Source organism: Myotis brandtii, unplaced genomic scaffold, assembly GCF_000412655.1.
Source record: "Myotis brandtii unplaced genomic scaffold, ASM41265v1 scaffold82, whole genome shotgun sequence".
NCBI classification, from domain to species: Eukaryota; Metazoa; Chordata; class Mammalia; order Chiroptera; family Vespertilionidae; genus Myotis; species Myotis brandtii.
In genome coordinates this window covers 3738701-3744700 of record NW_005371324.1, presented here as the reverse complement: position 1 = coordinate 3744700, position 6000 = coordinate 3738701, and positions in this window count along the sequence as shown.

Below are 6000 nucleotides of genomic sequence, written 5' to 3'. Positions count from 1 at the left end.
ACATTGCTGTATTTCTCCTACAAATAATTCTCAAAACTTTCTTTAGCATAGACATGTTTCAGAGAGAGAGATATCTACTGAAGGTTCACATGCTCTTTGCTGCGTTTCTTAATTTGTATTGGTCCAAATATGAGTTAGCTCAATTTCAGCATAAAATCTGCCTGGTGTTCCCTTTTCTGTTTCTCCATGGAGTCACGCTGTTCTGATTTGAGTAAGTTCTTGCTATGCACCTTCTCAAGTTCCTGCAGGGCCTCTCTGCTGGGGTGATTCAGAGGGTGACTCACAGGCTTCAGCAGTCACACCAGCAGCCACTCGGAAGCTGTACAAAGATCTTTGTACAAACTGTACAGGAAAATCAGCTCTTTTGTAGACAGACCCAGAGAGCGGGTGTGCCGTTACCAATAGCAACATGCCTTCCCCTTCTGCCGGTTAGCTTCTACTCTGTCCAAGACTGAGGAAGTCTAATGGTTGTATGTCACACTAAGCCACCTACTCAGAGGGCAGCTATCTTCTGCCAATTCCTATGACAGCGATCCATGGCCTTACACTTTTCATCTCATGGTATAGCACGGCCCCGCATGTTCTCAGTTACTGTTTACTTCATTGTAATCCTAGAGAGTATGTATTGTAATGCTGCATTTTTGATGAGGAAATTGAGGGCCAGCATTAAGTAATTTGTTCAAGTTCACACAGTTAGTAAAGAAGTGAATTAAACTCAGGGTTATCTTTCTTCTTTATACCAATGACTCACACATCGTGTGCATTAGAATTTCCACCCTGTACCAACCCATCAGTGCTTTTAAGCAGCCCTCCACAGTGTTTCTCAGGCATGGCCAAAGTTTGAGGACCGATTTTACATCATGATGATTCTCTTTGCCCTGATGACATCTGCTCTGCGGCTACCTGCTTAGGCTGAAGGCACTCAATCACTCGCATTCACTGTATCTTAGGATGTTGGGACCCAAATCCGCCCAGCTTTGTACTGCTGCTTCCAGACCATTGCTACACAGCCTTTCCTCTGTTTCGTTGAGGGCTATGATATTCATTTAGACTGAATTCTACTTTTGCCATCATCATCCTCAGACCTCCCCTGCAACCGTCTTTGTCTCTGTTTGAATTATCTAACACTCTGCCCACAACTCGACTTCATTGATTTGAATAAATAATTCACATGGACATATCCTGGGCCTTACCAGCTGGAGTTGTAGGCAGTTAGACAGACATGAGCAGAGCCAGGTACAGAAGGTCTTCAGGATGAATGATAGGCCAGGTACAGGTCACCAGGACAGAAAAGCCCCAGGTGCCTAGCTACGGACAATCAGTTGTAGCCACAGGGTAACTTTTCCTCCCCTAGCATATCTCCGGTCATGCAGTTTGGACCCCCTGACCTTTCCTTCCTAGAGACAACATCTAGGCCTCAAATTGTGTTTCAGCTCCAAGCCCAGATAAGCAACAAAACCAGCCTCAGGACCAACTGCATTGAATAAAGACCCCCCCCCCCCACACACACACACACACACTCTTAGTGCGAAACAATCAGTGGAGACCACAACCCTGAAAGGACACACCTAGAAAACTGCTGAATGTTCTACTGAGATCTTCTACTGAGACCTCCCATAAAATCTCTGCCCTTAAAACCCCTTAGGACCTAGGACCCAGCTTGCTTTCCCTCCTTGGAACACACCCTTGCCTGTCCCCCTTTTCCCTTCCCCACTCCCCTCCACTCACATTACCATCAGCTTCCTCCCTCCCAAGCTGCAAGGGCCCTTCCTTTACCTCTATAACTTGTTTCCTAAGCCCATTTCTTCCAGCGATTACGTTTTCTACCTGCATAATTTACCCAGTAAATGTTCTCTTACAGTTTGGGTCTTGCTCTGAATTCTTTCCTAGCCAGATACCCAGTACTGAGGTTGCTGAACCCAGGTTTGGTCTGATCCCCCTGGTCAGATACCTGGTGCTGTTCCTAAAGCCCACAACAGTCTGGCTACTTCCAAACTCCATCGGGAAGTGCTCTACCTCCAAATTCGTACTCTTTGGCCACAGTGTTCTCCCTTCCATCTCTCAAGCACGGGCCCTGCCGCTGCTTCCACATCCGCTCTCCTTATTCCTGGTGCTCACAAGCCTCTCACCTGGTGCTGTTTCCGCAGCCTACAACAGGGCTACTGAACACCGGAAATGTAGCTGGTCTAAACTGGAATGTGCTCTAAGTGTAAAACACACACTGGAATTTAGAATTGATATGAAACAAAGAATGCAAGATACCTCCTCAATACTTTTAATATTGATTACATGTTGAAATGATAATATTTGTGATATGTTGGATTAAATAAGATCTATTATAAAAATTCATTTCACCTGCTTCTTTTTACTTTTATAATGTAGCTACAACAAAATTTAAAATAACCTGTGTGGTTTTCATATATTTCTATTAGACAGTGATGTTTTAAATAAATAACTATTAGTATGAATATAGTGACTAACAAAAGTATGGACTGATAGAATTTAGGAATATTTTCAACTAGGAACTTTGTGTATAGACATATACTTAAAATAATAGTTTTTTTTTAATTCTCCAAGCCATATAGTAAATTTAATTTTCTCATTTACGTGAGATTAGAAAGAAGTTGTTGACAACCTATCCTCATTATTAGAAGATTCTATAGATTCTGTACTAACATTTTATTTAATATAATTTTATTGATTTCAGAGAGGAAGGGAAAGGGAGAGAGAGATAGTACCATTAATGATGAGAGAGAATCATTGATGGGCTGCTTCCTGCATGCCCCTCACTATGGATCCAGTCAACAACCCCGGCATTTGCCCTAGCCAGGAATTGAACCATGATCTCTTAGTTCATAGGTCGACGCTCAACTACTGACTCACACTGGCCGGGCCTAACATATTCTTGTGTAACAATTAAAATATAGGCCTCTTCATTATCCAAGTATTCATATTCAATTCTCCACATTACAAGCTGGCATAGGGCAGCTAAAGCCGTCAAACACAAACACAGAAACACTTGCTAATAAATGTATGTGGAGTAATTTCCAATTCAAACATTCCTATTCCCATATCACTAACACTTAATCCTAACAGGAAGACTCAACATCTTTGTAGCTTTCCTGTTAATTTCACATACTGTCATCTTACAATACAAGGTAAATGCAATAGAATAAATCAATTGCAACATGAGTGAGGTTGCAATTCTTAATAAAGATTTAAGATTTTAGAAATTTATTAAAAAGCTGTCAACATCCCTGGCTGGTGTGTTCAGTGGTTAGAGCACCGGCACATGAGGGAGGCAACCAATCAGATGTGTCACTCTCACATCAATGTTTTTTTTTCTCCCTCTCTCCCCTTCCCTCCCTCCTTTCCACTCTCTCTAAAAGTCAGTGGAAAAAATATTGGGTGAGGATTAAAAAAAGCAAAAAGCTATTGACAAGTAAAATGTTGAGTAGAATTAAATTGGTTAAAAAATTTTGGGGGGTTAATCCTCACCCGAGGATATTTTTTCTATTGATTTTTTTTCTATTGAGATTTTTTTTCTTTACATTTTATTTTTAATTTTTGGTCCTCATTTAAAGTATATTTTCTTGAAACAGTCCTCTTCTAATACCAATTATCCTAAGATAATTGTGATAGGTAAATTTTAAACATCATTATACATTTAAGCGAGATAAATGTACTTTCTAAGTAAATAAAAATTCAAAAATGAATAAATATTAATACATTAGTGCTTATGTTTATAAAGTGTTTACATCATATTGAATAATGCTGCTAGTTAGTCATTCATAAGGAAAACTTGTTAGTGCATCTGAACATAACTTAAATGTTTATAGGTAGAACCACAAGATATAAATGGGTAAAGAGATGATGTAACCAATATAATCTTACAGCATTGAGACTTACCCAATCAGTGTTTACACTGTTCAATTGGCTACACATTTTTAGCATAGTTAATGTCTCACTTCTAAGAAGAAAATTCTTTTCCACTTGCTCAACCCAGAGGAAATGTGGTTTCAACCGCAATTTTGCTGTTTCCTTTGGACATTTTAGTTCTCCGCTTTCTTTTTCTGTTTTTTTGCAGTTTCTTTGCTAAAGCATCTTCTAAAACATGTTCTGCCAGCTGTGGTTCTGAAGTAGGCAGTTAGAGAGGGGAAAAAAATTAAATGGGGTTTTCTTTTGAAAAATAAAAGTAAAAATTCGGAAATTATTTTCTTTCTTTCTCATATTCAACAAATGTTTAACTGAGATATGCAACCATGGACTAATTCTTAGAAACAGTAAAGAATAAAATGAGTGTTGATTGAGGGGATAGGCCTAAGCAGAGCAGGAGGGTGGGTCAGGTGTTGAGGATCATCTGAGCAAAGAGCCCAGCTGCCTAGCAACCGGTAAAACTACAAAGCCCTTGAGCAGCCACTCCCTTAAGCGTTAAGCACTGGAGATATGTGTAGGCCTCAACTGTATTTCAGCTCCAGGCCCAGAAAAGCTGCAAAACCAGGCAGAGCTATGCCATGGCTGACATCAGGACCCGCCTCAATGACTGGAGACCCCTTGGGAAAGCTGATGAATCTTTTATTTAGATCCTCCCCTGAGACCTCAGATCAAAGCCCTCAGGATGAAGGACCCAGCTCAGCTCAGTCTGTGGAGCAGTTCCACCCTTTTCCCCACTCCCTCCCCCTGGGTGCATTTTCCTTGCCTTTCTCTTCTTCTAAGCTCCAAGGACCCTTCTTTTGCTTCTGTAACTTGTTTCCAGAGCCCATTTCTTCTAGGCTCACTTCTTCTACTTCTGTGACTTTCTAAATAAACTTTCCCTTATAATTTGAGTTCTTCGGCTCTGAATTCTTAGACCTTGGTTCTTGTCTTTTTAAAAAAATATATGTTTTTATTGATTTCAGAGAGAGGAAGGGAGAGGGAGAGAGAGATAGAAACATCAATGATGAGAGAGAATCATCAATCAGCTGCCTCCTGCACGCCCCCCACTGGGGATCGAGCCAGCAACCCGGGCATGTGCCCTGACTAGGAATGAACCTATGACCTCTTGGTGCCTGGGTTGATGCTTAGCTGCTGAGCCACACTGGCCAGGCTTGAGCATCTTTTCATATGTCTATTAGAGGCCCGGTAAACAAAATTTGTGCTTAGGGGGTGGGGGGGGGTGTCCCTCAGCCCAGCCTGCACCCTCTCCAATCTGGGACCCCTTGGGGGATGTCCGACTGCCAGTTTAGGCCCGATCCAACTGGCAGTCAGACATCCCTCTTACAATCCGGGACTGCTGGCTCCCAACCGCTCGCTTGCCTGCCTGCCTACCTGATCGCCCCCTAACCACTCCCCTGCCACCTGATTGATGCCTAACTGCTCCCTGTTGGCCCGATTGCCCCCAACTGCCCTCCCCTGCCGGCCTGATTGCCCTCAACTTCCCTGCCCTGCAGGCCCGATTGCCCCCAACTGCCCTCTCCTGCCAGCCTGATCACCCACAACTGCCCTCCCCTGCCAGCCATCTTGTGGTGGCCATCTTGTGATGATGTCGAAACACCACTTAGGCTTTTATTATATGGGATTGACCATCTGTATGTCCTTTTTGGAGAAGTGTCTATTCAGATCTTTAGCCCATTTTTAAATTGGATTGTTTTTTGTTTTTGGTGCTTTATAAGTTCTTTATAAATATTGGATATTAACCCCTTATCAGATGTGTCATTGGCAAATATGTTCTCCCATTCAGTGGGTTGTCTGTTCATTTTGTTGATGGTTTTCTTTGCTGTTCAAAAACTCTTTAGTGTGATATGCCCTCTTCCATCCTCCACTCTCCCTCCCCCGTCTCTATTTTACTTGGTAGTTCAGTTTGTTTATTAAATTCCATAGCCAGGCTGGTGTGGCTCAGTAGTTGAGTGCCAACCCAGGAACTAAGATGTCTCCAGTTAGATTTCCAGTCAGGGCATATGCTTGGGTTGTGGGCTTGATCCCCAGTAGGGGGCCTGCAGGAGGTAGCCAATCAATGTTTCT